The 20,646-nt window shown below is 36.7% G+C and overlaps 1 protein-coding gene and 1 non-coding gene across 10 annotated transcripts in view; both read right to left on the bottom strand.

Moving 5' to 3' along the window:
• SOX5 (SRY-box transcription factor 5) overlaps positions 1-20,646 on the bottom strand; it is a 1,093,182-nt gene that overhangs the window by 288,116 nt on the left and 784,420 nt on the right. The window lies entirely within an intron of this gene.
• LOC136156704 (U6 spliceosomal RNA) lies at positions 6,148-6,251 on the bottom strand. Its single transcript, XR_010661191.1, has one exon. It is a non-coding gene; the product is annotated as a U6 spliceosomal RNA (small nuclear RNA).

Raw genomic sequence — 20,646 nt, 5'->3', positions numbered from 1 at the left:
ACATGGTTCACTCATGGAAATAAGTATGGTTTGGCTGTGTGATTATCATTAATACTGAAAAGGAGAATATTTAAAGAGTCTACCCTTGTCTTCTCAGATATTCAGGAAAGATATGTGACAACTCTTTGTTTGTAAAATACATATGTTTCTACAGTACATTTCAATACACTCCACATAAGCATCTTCCATAGTTCTGAATGTTATTTTAGGTGAAAGTAGAAATGCCTGATAAACAATTATTTATCTTAACTCTGCTGCTCACATAATGGACCCTTTTACTTGCTTTCCTTTTTGTGTTTTTAATCTTCTGCCATCTGGCTTCAGACTAGATTCGTATCCCTACCTGCTTATCAACCACACTATAGAATATTTCACTGTTCACAACTACTACTCCAGCAATTCTTCTCTGATATTCTAAAACTACATAATTAACTAGGTGTGGGAACACTTTCACAATGTATACATATATAAAATCTTTAAATATTTTATAATTTTGTCAATTACACTTCAATAAACCTGGGGAAAAACATAGAAAACCTCATTCAATTAGAATTTAACTTTCCTGAAATTGTTCTTTCCTTGTTTTCTTCTCGCGCTATTTTCTGGGACCACTTTTCGAAATTGGCCATAAGTAGGTGTCCCACAAGATTCAGTCATCCTTCTCTCCTCTAAATTCTCTATTATAATCTCTGGCACTCAAAGACTTCAACTATCATTACTCTGTGAATGGTTAACATACTAATGCTTATGTCCTTTCCTGACTGCTTTCAAATTTAGATTTCTTACTACTGGCAAAAATCTCAGTATCCCTAATGGCACCTCAAAATGATTATGTCCAGAAAAGGACTCATCATCTGTCTCAATAAGAAATCAGGTCCTACTTTTCGCTCTTCTACTTCATTTAATGGCAACTTCATACTGCCAGTCACTTTGTATCTTTATCTTTGTATCTTGGTTCTGTTTTTATCTTCACAGAAAATCTTCCATCATGTCATTAATTTTTACCCTTCAGTATTTCTGAAATTCTTACTTTCTTCTCTGTTCATAAAGACAAAAATCTTATTGAGGTCTTAACTGCCTCCATCACAGAGCACTCTCATGTCCTCCTAACAAATCTCCCAACCTTTAACCCATCACTCTTTCATCAAATAGTTAATACTAATTTGCTACTGACCAAGTACTTTTTCCAGCAATCATGTATGGATGTGAGAGTTGGATTATAAAGAAGGCCTAGCACCAAAGAATTGATGATTTCAAATTGTGATGCTGAAGAAGACTCTTGAGAGTCCCTTGGACTGCAAGGAAATCAAACCAGTCAATCCTAGAGGAAATCAGCCCTGAACATTCACTGGAAGGACTGATGCTGAAGCTGATACTGCAATACTTTGGTCACCTGAAGCAAAGAGTCAGCTCATTGGAAAGGACCCTGATGCTGGGAAAGATTGAGGGCAGGAGAAGAAGGGGACGACAAAGGATAAGATGGTTGAATGTCATCACCAACTCAACTAACATGAGCTTGAGCAAACTCTGGGATATGGTGAAGGACAGGGAAGCCTGGCATTCTGCAGTCCATGGGGTCGCAAAGAGTCTGGCACGACTTCATGACTAAACAGCAATGAAGTACCATATTAGTCTTGCAATACAAAAATGAAATAACTCAGTTCATGACCTCAAGAAATTTATAGTCTAGTGGAGAAAGAGATTGTGAAACAGAGTGATTAAGTGCTATCCGGTATAAATAGTGAATCTTAAGTAAGCGTTAAAAATGAGCACAGAGGCTGAATTTCTAACCAGCCTGACAAGAGGGAAGAAAACCCTTCTTAGAAGAGGTAATGTTTAGCTATATTTGAAAGGACATATAAACATTATCCTGGAAAGGGAAGGGCTAAAAGCTTTCAAAAAGATGGTACAACAAGAATATCATTCAGCAGTGTGACAACTTATGATATGGTGACAAAAGCTCAATGTATGAATATCTGTTCAGACAGAGCTGCAGACAGAGGAAGCCAGAGAGTTATGATTTGAGTTTTGTTTGTTTACAATTTATCCACTTAGCAAATAACAAGTAAACAGTTAATGTTGCTTAAATCACCTCAATCAATAAACAATAAACAGCCAACTGTCATGTATTGAAATCTGTTTCAGTACATGCTATTTAGTAAATAAACTTGCTTCCTGGCCTCAGGGTACTTAAAATCTCATGGCAGAAATAAGTATTACAGTAAAACTCAAGTTTTATTTTAAAAAAGTAACATAAAGCTACATAAAGTAAAAGTAACATAAAGATACCCTGAGCTAACTCATTACAATGTCTATATACCAACACTAATAAAATCCTATTAAAATGGAAAAAAAATCCACAGGTATTAATCTTTATCAGGACATCCATGACATAACTGCTTGTTATCATTGTTAGCCAGAAGTAACTCAAGCAAGTGTGTAGTAAGGTGCAATAATCAATGATAAAAATGGTTTCTGAGGATAGAACTTTGATCAGAACATTCCCTTGTTGGAAAGTCATCAGCAGCTTTTCAGTGTATTTCAATTCCTTACTGTAACATTTAGGACTTCTGAAATCTGACTCTAAAATATACTTAAAATCTAATTTATTTTCCTTTTCTCAACTTATTTATCCTATATTCCCAATAAACTTAATGATTTCCCCTGATGATACCTGATGCATATTAACCTCTGTGCTTTAAATTATTAAACATTCACCCAACCCCAACCTCCCTTGACAAAATCCTAGAGTGTTTTCGCCCCCTCCCCACCCAGTTGCCACCTATTCAGACAATGGCCATCTTCAATGACATCACTCTATCACAAAACAATCTATTTTCTTCCCTAGCAAGATATCTCTGCCTTTTTAAAATAGAATTTATCATTACCTGATGTCTGACTTTTTCTCGAGCTACCTATCATTGCTACTGATACATTGGAGAAACAGTCTTCATCATAGGAAAGCACTGCTATTTGATAAGGCGGGCCTGTTACTTGCTTTATGTCACAGTATTTTGCAAGCCCAGCTGTTTAAAAAGAAGTCTGTGAAATGAATAAAGGAACGAATTCATTCATTCATTATTTCCAAAATGTATTCATATTAACTCTGCTCATCATATTTCTTGAAGCTGTAAGATATATAGAGTTTAATGGATGATGCTTTGCAACCAGACAGCTCTAAAGTTCAAGTCCTGCTTTTATTAACTTTTAGTCAATGTATTTAATCCATAGAGACATCCGTTTCCTCAACTACAGTGAGGAAGGTAGGTAAGTAAGTAGATAGATTACTTACAGGTAGGTAAGTAGGTAGATAGATTAATATAGAGAAAACAAATGAAGAAATGAAGTACATCATGCCTAAGGAAAAAAAAAATTGCTGTATGTTCAATAAATATGTGTGTGTTCTCAGTCGTGTCTGACTCACTGCAATGCCATGGACTGCAGCCCCTCAGGCTCCTCTGTCCAGGAGATTTTCTTGGTAAGAATACTGGAGTGGGTTGTCATGCCCTCCTCCAGGGGATCTTCTCAATCCAGGAATAGAACAACCCACGTCTCCTGCATCTCCTGGATTGCAGGTGGATTCAATTCCACTTGAACCATTGAGGAAGCCCCAATAAATGTTATGTTTGTTTTTTTTTAAGTAGCATTACTAAGGTTAGTACAATTTTTCAAGCTAATCAAAGTTAGTTTGTTATGATTTTTATGCTTTTATTATCTATCACTAAAAGAGAAACCTGTTTATGTATTTTCTACAATCCAAACACAATATCTTAGGAATCTGATAGACAAGCACTGGACTGGTCTACATAAATATACACAACCAAATATGATAACTCAAAGCAAAGTCAAGATAATCATCTAAGTGAAAATTTTCGTAGTCTACATGTTTTCTACATACAGCTATCATTTCCTATTAATAATCTTGAAATTTAATATTTGACAGAATAATTTACTGTCTGTGCAGTTAAATTTTGAAATTTGCCTGATCAGTATAAAGCCTTTGCTCACCACTATTCTAAGTGGTGATACAGGTAGAACACATCACTGTAATATCTCCTTTGAATTTATGGAATTGGGAATATTTTAAGGTTTAGATATCCAATTTTATGAGTGATTGCATTTCTTTTTCTGGCAAAAGGCATATGAAAAAACAAAAGGCAAGTGTCAATCCTTTCAATTCTTTCTCTGTTTTGACTCACAATAATAGCCTTACAGAGCCAAGGAAAAGTGAGACTCTGCCATTTCCCCTCATGGGTTTTTTCTCTTCCATTATAACCTCCCATACTTTGGTGGAAAATCAGTGTTCTACACTTAGACCTAGCTTTTCTCGGCACGGCTCCTAAGAATGCCATCAGAAGGCATAGGGCTGGACTATTTTAGAAGGCACCCTGCACCCAGAGGAAAGGTCAAGCCATGCGCTGACACCTTCTCCTCCCCAGTCTTGAGCACTTAGATGAGAAGATCAGCTTTGATGGTAACACTTGGCTCCTAATAGGTGGTAGAGACATGTTTAACTCTGACATAAATACAAAGAGGTTCACTTGAGTCAGCTTTACTCAAACAGTTCTTTTAATCTTTGGTTTATAGCTTTGGAATCAATTTAACATGTAAACCCAAGCTTGAGGTGCTATCACAATGCAAAATTATCCTTGTTCCATCAAAAAATTTCCTGCAGTAGTAGTAAGAGTAGTGACGTGGAGGGAAAAGACAGGGTTGCAATTAGCAAACTGCACCAATTTCTGGCTTTGTTTTTTAACAATAGGGTGTTTAGCAAACAGAGTCACAATTGCAGTAACAATGGACTATAAGTTACAATAAAACGCCCACGAATTCTATGTATAGTTTTTCCAGTCACAAGGTCCTTTAACCTTCCTAATGACCATACTTTCCCAGGTGGCGCAGTGGTAAAAAAATCCCCCTGCTAATGCAGGAGATGCAGGAGACATGGGTTTAATCCCTGGGTCAGAAAGATCCCCTGAAGGAGGAAGTAGCAACCCACTCCAGTATTCTTGCCTGAAGAATCCCATGGACAGAGGAGCCTGGCGGGCTACAGTCCATTGGGTCGCAAAGGAGTCGGACACAACTTACTGACTAAGACGACAAACAACTACAACAAATTTTTGAGCAATGCATACCTGTTAAATAGTTCAGACTATTTCTTTGTGTATGCTTGTGTGGGCAAGCGTATTCTGCTTTTTCCTTTTTTTTTCTCATCAAATTTTTAAAAGGAAGTATTTCAGCAAATACAGCTTCAGAAATAAAAGAAGCAAAGCTATTTCTATATTTCAATCTATTACCCTTATTATGTCTTTCCTATGATCCTCTGTGGGCTTCCCAGGTGATGCTAGTGGTAAAGAACCTGCCTGCCAATGCAGGAGAGTTAAGAGACATGGGTTCAATCCCTGGGTCAGGAAGATACCCTGGAGGAGGAAATGGCAAACCAATCTAATATTTTTGCTTGGAGAATCCCAGGAACAGAGGAGTCTGGAAGGCTACAGTCTCTATTAGGTTGCAAAGAGTTGGGCACAGATTAGCATGCATTCATGATCCACTGTATTGCCCCCATCTCTACCCCATCACCTAATTTAGTGGTTACTCACATATATTTCCTATATTTTTAATGATTCTTTCTGCTTATGTAAAATAATATACATAGAAACTAAAAGCAAAATCCATCGGTAATGGATTCTTTTAGGCATTAATAAAGATTGCTCAGTTTTTAAAGATCTAATTCCTAGTAATTAGTCAAATGTTACTAGAATATAGCAAAACATGTGTCAATAACATATATATACTTTAGATAAATATTTGATACTTAAAATACATTTCATATAAACACACACGCACATACTTTTAAAAATGTGTGCATCCATATTCAGTTGTGTCCAACTCCCTGCAACCCCATGGACGGCAGACCACCAGAATATTCTGTTCCTGGGATTTCCCAGGCAAGAATATTGGAGTGGGTTGCCATTTTCTCCTCCAGGGGATCTTTCTGACCCAGGGATTGAACCTGAGTCTCCTGCAAGTCTCGTGCACTGCAGGTCGATTTTTATCACTGAGTCACTGGGGAAGCCCCACTTTTAAAAATATTATAATCCTATATTTACTATTATAAACTTTTTAAGTTCAACATTTTTTTTTTTTTTAAATATGGAACGCTTCACGAATTTGCGTGTCATCCTTGCGCAGGGGCCATGCTAATCTCTGTATCGTTCCAATTTTAGTATATGTGCTGCCGAAGCGAGCACAAGTTCAACATTTTGAACTTAAAAATCATGGATATCTTTCCATATTTCTATGGATAAATTTCCCTAATGTTTAACAATGTCACAGAAATTCATCTATAAATGCACAGTAATATAGCCAGCCTCCTGACATTTAGAAATTTAACAATAATGTCACAAACAAAATATTTACAAATTCTAGCATCTCTGTGAGAATATTCAGCTACCAATCATGGAGTTACTAGATCAAAAGTGCATATACATCTTAGTTGTGTTAAGTATAGACAGATTAACATCTATTATTCTTTATTCTATGTGAATTAAAATCCTCAGCTATAAAAACTATTAAATTTCCACACCTATATATCACATGCATCATAATATTATCCTTCTTTCTCCTGTATACATGACTTTATCACTTGCTTTTTCAGGTAATAAACATTATGTAATTAATATGTAAAACCAGAGGTAATGACATCCAAGTTAGGGCATGTGTATGTGTGTGCATTATATCCTTCTGATGTGCTCCTATTCACACACACTCAGACTGCTCCATGCATAGGCACAGAATATCTCTGGAGATAAACCGGAGAAAACATGTTACATGAATCATTCTAGAGCTAAAATTGGATGAGTGAAGAACAGGAATAAAAAAGAGGAAATGCTTTCTATTACATAGACGTTCTTACTTTTTTTTTTCTTACTGTTTACCTTGTATATGTAATATCCTCTTAAAAATTAGCTAAATTAAATTAATTAAAATAAAATATGGAATCAGAAATTCCTTAGAAATTACTAAATGCAGAGCACAGTTATTCCACATCTGTATTACATAAATTCAAATAAAATATTTTAAGATAACCAGAAATTTTAGAATTGGTCCCTCATATTGAAAACTGTTTTCATTATTGGCATGATTATATTCTTCTTAAATACAAACAATTTTGAATTAATGTTTCATATATTTATTTTTATTTGGAAATATACTTTTTAACAGTAAAAAGCTAACCCAAATTTATACTTTGTAATAGAAACAGAAAACTGATCATTTTTTCCATTTTCAATGTGTAAGATTAGGATAGGAGGAAAACTCATTGGTTCCAGGTGATTACATCAGTGGCAAATGAAAGTCTTTTTTGATAGTGTTGAGATTCCTGCACAGTTTTAGCAGGTTCCGATTGTTAATAATAAACTGAGTTTCCTGATGGCCTTTTCTCTCCCCTACAATATTAGATTTGAATACATACTAACTGAAATAGATTCTAAATATTGAAAGAGGCATGCAACAAATGCCTCTTATGAATTAAAATTTCAATAGGAGGAGATGTAGCCAGAAGCCTTCTATTTGACTTGAAAGTGAAAATTTATTCAAACTGTTAAAAAAGTAACAATATTTTACTGATTATTTCAGTGAAAGAAAAACCATAAGTCTACCTGAAGCAACTATTGTTTCTGGAAACACAGATATCATCACAAGCAGGTTCAGTACTATCTCTATCTCTTAACTTCATCAAGACCTCTCTCTTTTATACTTCCAAGTTGACTTATTGATCACCGGATTTAAAAAAAAGTTATGTAACACATCACAGAATATAGATAGGAGTGGCATTCAGCACATGGTTTATTTATATACCACAAAACATGGCACCAGAAAATCTTTGGAAATTATTGTTATTATGATCATTTCATCTGTGCAGCATCACAATACAAGCCCCTTTAAAAAACCCACAATTGTTACTCTACTGCATTCAGAGAGACACACGATGCAGGCTCAGATCTTGGCAACCTGTGAAAGTGCCCAGTCGAAAATTACTAACAGCTGGAGATGACAGTTGTTTTAACAGCTGAGCTGACAGGATTAATTTAAATGCACTGAAATCAAAAGTAGATAACACCTGTTTAGTCTTCTAGGGCCATTCGACAAGGTAGGCCAAAGGAAAACTGCAGAGCCAAAATTGTGCGTGTCTCTCTCTGCTCGAAGGACAGAGGGGCTTCAGAGGAGAATGCCACCTTTTTGATGGAGGTGGCGGTGGATAGCAGCAGCAGGGGGCTGGTAGCCTTTATCAGTTTTTAACATCTGGTTCCTATAATGTACCTCCTTCCCTTTTTTTCCTTCTCTGTCCAAGGTCTTTGACCCAAACCCAACAGTGGATAAAGATCACTAGATTTCAAAGCTACGGCTTCTCACTCCAGCTTCCTAGAAATTCTCTTGGGTTAATTAATGTATTCTCTTTGAGTTTCACGGCCACAGCCACAGAAGAGCTGCTTTTTTTCTCCCCTTCCCTTCTTATCTTTGGATCCAAAATATATCATGTCATACAGGAGTCTGCATTTCAAATGGTTGCCAAAAAAATATTCAAGGATCCTTTCTGTGTAGGTTATTTGTCAATAGTAGATTGTTTTCATCTAAAAATAAAAAAGAAATATTAGATAAAAATGCTGACCTGAGGAATAATGGAAAAATGGTTTAGTCTATATGGGTGGGGATGGTAGAATACTGTGATTTCCTCAAGAAGTGCATGTAAGCCTAGATTTATATGTTCTTATGCACACAAGTACATAAGTGAAGCAAAATCAAACAGTCTGGAAGCAGAAGTGTTTATTTTGCTGCCGTTCCAGGAATGAGGATCTAAATTTACTTGAGGAGCATAAAGACTATTTTCTCTCACACAGAGGAATATTTTGGCCTAATATTAAGAATCCTAATATGTATAAACCAAAAACTGTTCTCTTAAAATATTTTACCAAAATTATACTCATATCACTTACAGGGAACACATAGTACGTGGAATGATTCTGAGCAGACACAAAGTTTGCCCTTCAAAATTCGACCAAATTCTGTATACTGCCCAATTTACAAGAAAATACACTTCTATCCAGTGAAGCAGGGAAAGGAAATATCCTCAGGATTAAGGCTGTTTCCTTCTTAGCCAGCTCTAGATTCTGAAAAGCACAGAGCATAAGGTTTTTATGTTTATTTGATTTATAGCCAAAATAAAGAGATAAGACATAATGATTCTTTTTTCTCATTTCAGAAAGTAAATGTACATAAGCCATTTTGTGCAAGATTTGCAGCAATTTTTTGTGCAAGATTTGAGAAGGTAAGGTTTGTGAAAATTCAGAAACTCTGGAGCCTTCAAATTGTCAATAGTGATACACATTTAAAGGAGAAGCATGATTCAGAATCTTGGTTAATTATGGAAAATGCAACATGATACACTTTAAAGAGAGGCCAACTTCTAGGCATATAGTACTTTGAGTTTTCCTATTTCATAAAAATAAGTTCTGCATTAGAAATACTTGAAAATCTCACAGTTTTAATAATTCAGAAACTTTGAAACACTCTCACTAAAAATGATTAAAAAAAAAAAAAAGCATGTCTCTGTTAACTTTGGAATAATAGGATAAGCGTGCTTAGTTGCTTCAGTAGTGACTGACTCTTTGCAACATATGGAGCCTGCCAGGCTCCTCTGTCCATGGGATTCTCTAGGCAAGAATAATGAAGTGCATTGCCATGCCCTTCTCCAGGGGATCTTCCTGACCCAGGGATGGAACTCTCATCTCTTCTGTCTCTGGCATTGGCGGGAGGCGGGGTGGGGGGTGGGGAGGGGTGAGGGAGTGGGGCCTAGGGAGGAGTGGGGGGTGGGGGGGTTGTCTTTACCACTGGTGCCACTTGGGAAGCCCAATGAATGGCTTATCCAACAACTCAAAACAAAACCCAGGTTTTAAGCATCTTCGTTTTAATAAAGTGAGCTGTTTAATTTCTATATATTGGGGAATTTTAAAGGTAAATCTCTATTATTGTTTTCTAGTTTAATTTCATCATTGCCTGAGAACATGTTTTATATATTTTCTATTCTTTAAAATTTTTCCTTCATTCTGTTAATGAGGTGTATTACATTCATTGATTTTCATATGTCGAACCATCTTGCATTTCAGGAATAAATCTCCCACTTAGTCATAGTAAAAACAGTGCCTTAATTCTGTTCATTCACTAAAAAAATGCAGTAAAACATAGCCATGCTAAATAAAGGAAAACTGTTATTATTCCAAGTAATTTGCAATTGTATTGGGATATTTTTAAATCTTTGAGATTCACTAAGTAATTGTATCCATGAAATAAAGTGCTACAATATTTTTTAAAAAGCAAAGAAATAAATTACTGCTGGTAATTATAATTTCTACAAGTAACACCTGATTAATATCTGAAACTGTATGACAGAAAATAGCTACTTATGGTATACATTTTTAGTTTTATTAATAAGCTAATAGCAGGTTAACACAAATATTAATTCTGCTGTGACTGAGGTTTTATTACCTTATGGGCTGCAATAAAGAAGCTCTTAGTAGGATAATGCCCATCATATTTTCTTGTCAACATCAAAATTATGACTGTGTTATGGACAGTAAAAGTGCAATGACATACTTTAAATACTTTGGGTCAAAATATGTCTAGCAATAATTTGTTCTTCTTGGTAGTTTCTTAGAGCAATTTCCAAAGAAAAAACACAGATGGGAGTTTCTTTTTTTTTTTTCAGAAAGAAACACTTATGCTTTAAAGGACAATCTGTTATATGATATTACTTATTAGATCTCTTTAGAGAAAGACACAAGAGGAATATTTCAAACCCAGAAATAACATGAGCAAGGCCAAAATCAAACTGAAGGGGAATTTTAAGACACACAGTTTGCTTATTATTTGTTTCCTTCATATAAAATATCTTTATTGAGGGTGGAGGTGGGGAGGAAATGGTGACTCCATCACAGAGTTTAAAACCTGAATTATGAAAGTCCCACTTACTAGTGAATAGCTCTGCCTAAGATGATGAATATTGACACTATATCTTAAAAAATGCTTCTCATAAAATGTATATGAAAATGTTTTTATATGAAAGCACCTGAACACAGTATGTAACATATAAAGTAGAAAAAAGATAGACTAGTGACCTTCGAATGGAAGTTACTGGGAGAACTAAAAAAAATTATTTTTTTAAAAGATGTGAAGAAAAATACCTCAAACTGTATTGCACTTTTCCCTTACACTCAGTTCTATCTTAAAACAAAAATTACACATTTTCAGAACATCTAACTGTATTTCTCAAGCGTCAAGTTCCAACTTTTTTTGGTTTCCTTTTTGGTTTGTTTTTCTGTTTTACAGTCATTTCAAAATTTTTGGTCTATTGGGCATGCAAACAGTAATTGTTGATCTATTCAGCCTAATGATAGATTGGTCCACTTTGTATAAAATAAAGAACAATTTCTTCTCTGCTTTTTATCTTTTTACACAACTCAGAGACTCAAAGAAGATAATTACAAACAATGCCTGAAGAACGGTTCAGTTAATGTTAATTTATACAACAAACTAATTACTACCAAATGGTAAAAATCACATGTGGAAGTCCCTCTCTCCCACGCACACAGCTAAACCAGCAGCCATCTGTCTCAGCCTGGGTAGAGCTCAGGGACACCCCAAGAAAGACAGGAAAAGAAAGGGTGCAGAAGCGTCGGCTCATTCACCGACATAAAAATCACAGAATTTTTCTGAACAGTATTTTCAGGAAATCCAAAAGCAGATATAGAAATAAGTTGTTTCAAATGCCTTTTAATAAAAACACATGCTGTTCTGTAATTGTCATTGCAGGTAGAAACCCACCTTCAGCAAGTAAATGCTTACTTTGTTTTAGACACAAACTACATAATTTTTAAACTCTCACTACTCATTCGTTTACCAGCTTGATAAGAAGAAAAAACATGTATCCCTGAATTTTCTGAAGGAAGTTAAGAATTTCTAAGTTCTCGAAAGTGTATGTCTATATGCTTAACAATTAGCAAAATAATCTCCTTGCATATTATGAATGTAACTTGAGAGATGACTGCTAAATTAATCTTATTGAAATAAGTGCATTCATTTTAACAAATAGTGTTACTAATATTTTGACATTTATATGCCATAATTATATCACATGAAGCAAAATAAGGGAAATATTATTTCCTTTAGAATCACAAGGTGAATCTTGACATTTAAGCAATAATAGATTTTCAGATGAAAAAAAATCCAAATGGGAATGTAGGAGTACTGTGATCCTTTTTATTCATTTAATTAAAAGAATATTTATTTATAGATGTGTTTCAGCTATGTTTTAAGGACATTCAGAATTCCAAATAGAGAAATCGGTGCTTGGCAAATATTTGAGTGAAAAATGGTATGAGAAAACTTCAAGTAGTAGCAATAACACTAACATATATCCCCTGTAGAATTAAAAATGCTTTACATATACCATGTTCTGATCTCACTGAAATTAATTCTCTTGAACTGCCCTTTATATACTTCCTATGAGAAACCTGTATGCAGGTCAGAAAGCAACACTTAAAACTGGACATGGAACAACAGACTGGTTCCAAATAGGAAAAGGAGTACATCAAGGCTGTATGTTGTCACCCTCCTTATTTAACTTATATGCAGAGTACATCATGGGAAACCCTGAGCTGGAAAAAGCATAAGCTGGAATCAAGATTGCTGGGAGAAATATCAATAACCTCAGATATGCAGATGACACCACCCTCATGGCAGAAAGTGAAGAGCAATGAGGAGCCTCTTGATGAAAGTAAAGAAGGAGAGTGAAAAAGTTGGCTTAAAGCTCAGCATTCAGAAAACTAAGATCATGGCATCTGGTCCCATCACTTCATGGCAAATAGATGGAGAAACAGTGGAAACAGTGTCAGACTTTATTTTTGGGGGCTCCAAAATCACTGCAGATGGTGACTGCAGCCATGAAATTAAAAGATGTTTGCTCTTTGGAAGGAAAGTTATGACCAACCTAGACAGCATATTAAAAAGCAGAGACATTACTTTGCCAACAAAGGTCCATCTGGTCAAGGATATGGTTTGTCCAGTGGTCATGTATGAGCGTTGGACTGTGAAGAAAGCTGAGCGCCAAAAAAATGATGCTTTTGAACTACGGTGTTGGAGAAGACTCTTGAGAGTCCCTTGGACTGCACGGAGATCCAACCAGTCCATCCTAAAGGAGATCAGTCCTGGGTGTTCATTGGAAGGATTGATGCTGAAGCTGAAACTCCAGTACTTTGGCCACCTCATGTGAAGAGTTGACTCACTGGAAAAGACCCTGATGCTGGGAGGGATTGTGGGCAGGAGGAGAAGGGGACAACAGAGGATGAGATGGCTGGATGGCATCCCCAACTCAATGGACATGAGTTTAGGTAGACTCCAGGAGTTGGTGATGGACAGGGAGGCCTGGCGTGCTGCGATTCATGGGGTCGCAAAGATTTGGACATGAGCTGAGCTGAACTGAACTGAGTAGCTGACCTGATTGAATGACAGACCACAAAGCAAGTGGATTCATAGGAAATGTACCACAACGAGATGTCCCATACTGAAGGACTGCAGTGTTTCAGTACGAGATTCCCATAGAAGGCAATGGAAAAATACTGTACAGAGCAGTAGGACCATAATACTACAAGTGAGGAGACTATGCAAAATTACTTATTTATTATTTCTTGAGGTTATGTCACAGAAGTTGACACAGAACTTCTACAAAAGATTTTTTCCTGAAGTGCTTCATGGATATATCTGAGTTTTTCACTTCTTTAGTAGCTTTTAAATTACTGGAAACATTAAAAGAACTTTTACCTACAGAATTTTTATAGGTTTTGGGGATGATCCTTTTTACTCAGGAATATACTCATGGAAGTAAATATTTAAAATGAAAGTTTAATTTTGTTTGCCTTTTTGATTGACTTTTAAAATAGGTTAGAAAGAGGGCTTCCTTGTTGGCTCAGTGTTAAAAAATCTGCCTGCCAATGCAGAGGATATAGGTTCAATCCCTGATCTGGAAAGATCCCACATACCATGGAGCAACTAAGCCCGTGCCACACATAGGCCCGAGCCTATGCTGTAGAGCCTGGAAGCTGCAACTACTGAGCCCATGTGCTGAAGCTACTGAAGCCTGCATGCCCTAGAGCCTGTGCTTCACAAGAGAAGCCATCGTTAAAAGAAGCTGCCGCACCTCAGTTAGAAAGTAGCCCCTGTTCTCCACAACTAGAGAAAAGCCTGTGCAGCAGTGAAGACTCAGCATAGCCATAAATAAATGAATGAATAAAATTATAAATGAGAAATATGTTAGAAAGAGGTACAAATTGCAGAAACAATTTTCACCCAAAGAATCCTTATATTATGTTGTGATATTTTCATTCAAGATACTTTTATGACTTTCCAAGATTACAGCAGGCATCCTATTAGAATTTTTTTAAAAAGTTACTTTAGAGATGTAAGGACTCTGTAAATCTCTTAATCTATAAAACGAAGTATATAGGTTGGTATCAACACTGCTCTTTCTGGCCCTTGTAATATCTTTGGGGAGGTAGGTTCATATAAGAGAGTGAGCATGATTTTAAAAAAGAGAAGTAAATACAGGATAATTCAGGATTCTGGCAAAAACTAACATTCAATGTCTGCTTTTCATTATCCAGATAAAATTTTCACTCAACGAAATGCAGGTAAGTTATAAGCCACAGATCTTACAACAAACCATCTTATCTTCTATCCCTAGATAGAAATGAATATACAGACCAACAGCAAATTTCATTTTTATTTGGATTTCTATAGAACACATAATCAATACCAATGATTAACCTCTTATATAACAGATCTGGGAGAGTTCACTGTTCTGTCCTTTTGCTCATATTTCTTAACAAAATATGGGCTTTCCAATTTTGTTTTTAAGCATTTTTGCATACTGCCTTTATAAAATATTAAAATGTTTCTAAAATTTGTATCTAGAAAGAAATATATAGCTCATTTAATGAAATAATTTTATTTTCAAATAAAGGGAAATGAAGCATTTGTCCAAGATTATCCAGATAATGACAGAGCAAAATCTAGCATCTGGGTCTTCATAATTCAGTATTTCCTTTATTAAACTTCCTAGGAAGAGAACTAGAAACCCAGAAGTAGACGCCTTGTTTCAGGTCAGAGACAGGTTATTCCACCATTCAGTTAACTCATTGAATTAGAAGTCATTGTGCTAGGAACTCTGGATGATGGGGTGACTGAGACTGTGTTCCTGCCCTGTAGGACAGGGGTGGGCAGACTATAAAGGGCCATGTAGCAAATATTTCAGGTTTTGTAGGCTATAATCAACTCTACTATTACATCACTAAGGTACATTACAGGGCAATACCTCCAATTGTGGTCAATGAATGAGCATGGCAATGTTCTGATAACACATTATCTAAAGACACACATTTAAATTTCATATAATTTTCATGTGTCATAAAATCATCTTCTCTTGATTTTTTTCTTCAAAGATGGGAAAAAATTCTTAGCTCACATGTGTGCATGTGTTGGTTGCTCAGTTGTGTCTGACTCTTTGTGATCCCATGGACTGTAGCCTGCCAGGCTCCTCTGTGCATGGCATTCTCCAGGCAAGAATTTTGGTATGTGCTAAGTCATTTCAGTCGTATCTGACTCTGTGTGACTCTATGGACTATAGCCTGCCAGGCTCTTCTGTCCTTGGGATACTGGAGTGGGTAACTATTCCCTTCTCCAAGGGATCTTCCTGACCAGGGATTGAACCCAGGTCTCCTGAGTCATTACTGTCTGAGCTACCAGGGAAGTCCAATTCTTAGCTCATAGGTCATATAAAACTAAGCAGCAGTCGAGACTTGTCCTACAGGCCATCGTTTGACAACCACAGCTTTAGGAGATCAAAGTTCAATGGAGACAAGACAGAAATGGAGAGAAAGAGAGAGAAAACAATTTCTCAAGGGAGGCTGGGTGAGGGCAATTAGAGTTAGCAGAAAATTTCTGGCAAGGTGGGTGAAACAAACTAAGTATTAAGAATGAACGGCAATCATCTGGGAGCAAAAGGTAAAAGGCATTGTGAACAGACATCATCATAAGCAAAGAAAAGCATGGTAGCTGCAAAAAGGCATGGGCAATTCAGCATTACTAGAACAAGTCATAAAGAATGATGCAATGGATGCTAGGAAATGAGAAGTGAGGCTGGAGAGTAAGACAGGAAGTGAACTCACTGCAGCTGCAGGCTGACCTACCCACCCAGTCTAATAAAGGTCTCCAGGAGACCCAATAAAACACATAAGATGGCACAAGTACCATATCACATGCCAACTGAGGCTCTTTTTCCACTCTTGAGAAGAAATTAAATGTCTACTTCCATATTCCTCAGGCTGTTCCACCATTTTTTCTTTGGGAAAATAATTTCTAAAAATATGCACTGCATTTTATTAACTGCCAACATGATATGTGAGTATGTCAGGGAAAATGTATTAATACTCTGTTCCACATGTACCTGTTATATACTTGTATGTATTAGAATTCAAGCAGTTTTGTCTAAAATTGAGGTTATATAAATGCTGGAGAGGGTGTAGGAAATAGGGAACCCTCCTACACTGTTGGTGGGACTGTGAGTTGGTGTAGCCACTGTGGAAAATAGTATAGAGGTTCCTCAGAAAAGTAAAAATATAATTACCATATGATCCAGCCATCCCACTCCTGAATATATATTCAGACAAAAACTATAATTCAAAAAGATACTTGTATCCCAATGTTCATAGCATCACTATTCACAAGAGTCAAGACATGGAAGCAACCTGAATGTCCCTCAACAGATGAATAGATAAAGAAGATGTGGTCCATACATACGATGGAATATTACGCAGTCATAAAAAAGAATAAAATAATGCCATTTGCAGAAACATGAATGCAACTAGAAATTATCAAACTAAGTAAAGTAAGTCAGAAAGTAAAAGACAAATACCACAGGAAAAAAGTGAAAGGTAAATATCACTTATATGTAGAATCTAGAATATGATACAAATGAACCCACCTATGAAACAGAAACAGAATCAGGGATGTAGAGAAAGACTTGTGCTTCCCAAGGGGGAGGGGTATAAGAGACGGATGGACTGGGAGTTTGGGATTAGCCGATGTAAACTGGTATATATAGACTGAATAAACAACAAAGTCCTACTGTAGAGCATTGCGCATTATACTCAATATCCTATAATAAGTCATAACGGAAAGGAATATGGGAATTAATATATGCATATGCACAACTGAGTCACGTTGCTGTCCAGCGATAATTAACACAGTATTATAAATCAACTACAATAAAAATAAATACAATTTAAAAAATAAAAGTGAGGTTATAATTACAGAGCAAATGATCTGTAAAAGAATTTTGGCTAAGCATTTAAATTTGTGAATGGATGAGTACATGAATCAGGAACTTACAAAGCTAAGTGAATTTTAGCTCTGAGTAAGATTTAGGTTATGTACCTATTATTATTACCATGATTTTGTCTCGGCTTTCCTATTCTACTAAAATAAGAGTTCAAAGACAGTATCCTCTATTATTTTAGTCAGTAAAGGCTAAAGATGGGAGAAAGCGGAAATGATACATTATATTCTTAGCCTTATTAGTCTGAGAACCTGGGGGAATGCAATTAGAATATTTCCTTAGGGCTGTAAATCTCCCTCAGAAAGCTGTGGATAAGCAGAAATCAATAACTTGAAAATACCCAGAAAAGATGAGATGATGAGAAAAACAACGTTAAAAGAAGTCAGGGTTTCCTTAATGGTCCAGTGATTACCAGTCTGCCTGCAATGCAGGGGACACCAGTTCAACGCTCCGCCCAGGAAGCTTCCACGTGCCGTGAGGCACGACTGCTGAGCCCGCGCTCTAGGGCCTGAGAGCTGCAACGACTGAGCCCACGGGCCACGGGACCGGAGCCGCGTGCACGGGGCCGTGCTCTGCGGCCCAAGGGCCGCCGCCAGGAGAAACCTGGGCGCTGTAAAGCAAAGTAGCCACTGGCCACAACAGAGAAAGCCCACACAGCAGTGAAGACCCCGCACAGCCAAAATAAACACATACAGTGTAAAAAGGGAAGTCACATTACATGCAGAGAGAGAGCTGGTGAACACCCTAACAGCCTTCTGCACATGCACGTAAACTGAACTGGCTAAGAAGTCCTAACAGTCACATGGCCCCTACAGGTGACATAAACAAAGATATGTCCATCAATACATAGATATTAACTTTGAGGCTAAATAACTACAGAGATTCACTACATGTTCCCTTTTGGTGTGAGGCCCCCCTGCCGCCACCTAGAGAGCCTCCTGAGTTCCTTTCCCCACCAAGTCACACGGTTTGTTTCTCCCAAAACACCATGAGCAAATTAAGGACTGGAAATGTAGCTTTGATTTCTGTTTACATTCACCTATTAAATAGCTAGCATATACTAGGACCTCAATAAGTGTTTCCTGTCAGAATGAGGTAAGGAGTAAATAGGAGAGCAAATAGGAAAAGAAAAAAAGGGGGGATTACACAGAAAGGAGGTATTGACTCTCTCCTGGGCATTAAGAGAGGCTTTACAAAGGACGTTAGCAGGAGTCCAAAGGTAAGGAAAAAATAAAACAGGAATAGAATGGGAGCTTCTGTTCTGTATTGACATCCTGATCTGTGTCTTTTCCTTTTTTCAAAATTGTTTGAAGTAAAAATTCTTAGTTTAGAGATTAAGTGAGATAAATTCTCCTAAAACCTAATTATAACTTATTTTATTTATTTTGTGTGTGTGTGTGTGTGTGTGTGTGTGTGTGTACTCCTTGATTCTAGGGAAATTTCAGGGGTCTAATAGAGTTGGCAAGATTTTGTCCTGTGTATGTGAGCAGAGATGTTGATAAAAATAACTGATAGAGGTAGATATTTAATATTTCTTTAACGCTAAGTCTTCAAAACAATTATTAGACATTATTTCAGAAAGGGTTCACATTGTTTGGAATTTAAACAAACCATTTCAAAAAGCAATATTTCCCTATTTAATGGAATACACTTTGAAACTTGCAAATATTCTTAATTTGAATATTTTAAATTTAGAAAACAAAAGAAAAATTCCTGCAGAGACAAGTCAAGGACTCTTATGTTTACTACGCTTTTTGACTTAACGTTTTTTATTAACCCCTAATCACATTATTCTTTGGGCTTCCCAGGTGGTGCCAGGGGTAAAGAACTCGCCTACCAATGCAGGGGACATAAGAGACTCAGGTTTGATCCCTGGGTCAGGAAAATCCCTTGGAGGAGGACAGGGCAACCCACTCCAGTATTCTTGTTTGGAGAATCCCATGGACAGAGAAGCCTGGAAGGCTACCCTTCATAGGGTCGCAAAGAGTCAGACACGACTGAAGCGACTTAGCACACGCATGGACAATATTCTTTAAGTGAAAAAGATGCACTTAAAAAAATACATACCACTTCAATTTATCATCAATTTTCTTGGTTCCCTAGTGGGAATGAGCCAGAAGGAGGAAAACCTAAGCACAGTAGCAAGGTGGATGTGCTCCGGCAGCATGGAACATGCAGGGCTAAAATAAAGCATCGGGGAGGTGAAATGCAAGCAGGTGTCTGATTCTGATCTGTTTAACTTTGCTGTTGGACATGACTTCTGTGGGGAGTCTGGAGTGTGGTCCTGTAGGGGAAGGCTGAGAACCCACCCTCCTATTTTCAGGGAATTGCTCTCAAAACTGCTACCTCCCTGTCTAGGTGCTTCTCATCCCTTAACCATGGTATCTTGACAGAGATGAAAAATACTAAGAGTGCCAGAGCAAAGACTGATGCAAAAACATTATGGTTGGGAAAAGGAGGGAAAAAAAAACAGAAGGAAACAAGATTCTAAATTGCAAAGGGTGCATTATGTTCATTTCTACTGCTTTCTGCTCCCAAGTCTTCCACTTGACTAATGTCACATGATGGTGTATGAACCGTTGTGTAGAACACAATTTCTACAGAGCCTGACTCCTCAGAAATAAAAGGCCTATGAAACAGATTTAATTCATCTTGAAACAACAAATCAATTCTAATCTATTACACACAAAATATCAGCTTAGGAGCACTGTCCTGTTATAATAAACAGACATGCTCCATTATGACATGCTCTCCCAGCTACTGATCTCTTCAGTAATTATACCAGGCAACGAGCATGGCATTGATATTACATTAATATGGAGGGAGGAGAGAACTCAAACACAAATGAAATCAAGGCTCAATATTTCAGTGAAGCTGACATAAGGCCTAAGAACAAATGGTCCATTTCTTAGAAAGAAGTAAAAAGCTGATTTGTAGAATATCTCATTCTCTGTGTCTAATTAAAGTTTAAAAACGAAAACTGTCTTAGACTTCTAGTCCCTTAACTGTCCATTTCAAACAAGTTAGATAAAACTGTCTATCATGTTTCATAATCACCTATTCTTGTCATACTAATAGCAATAAAAGTCTTTTTTTAAAAGCATTTTATATAGATAGATTGCAAAGAAAAGAGAATGGCAGATAGAAAACTTTTTTCTACAGACAAAACAAAAGTTTAAGAAAAGGTTCCTCACCCTTCT

The sequence above is a fragment of the Muntiacus reevesi genome, chromosome 1, assembly GCF_963930625.1.
Source record: "Muntiacus reevesi chromosome 1, mMunRee1.1, whole genome shotgun sequence".
Taxonomy (NCBI): domain Eukaryota; kingdom Metazoa; phylum Chordata; class Mammalia; order Artiodactyla; family Cervidae; genus Muntiacus; species Muntiacus reevesi.
The sequence above is the reverse complement of the archived record's forward strand: the minus strand, read 5'-3'. Positions and strand labels throughout refer to the sequence as shown.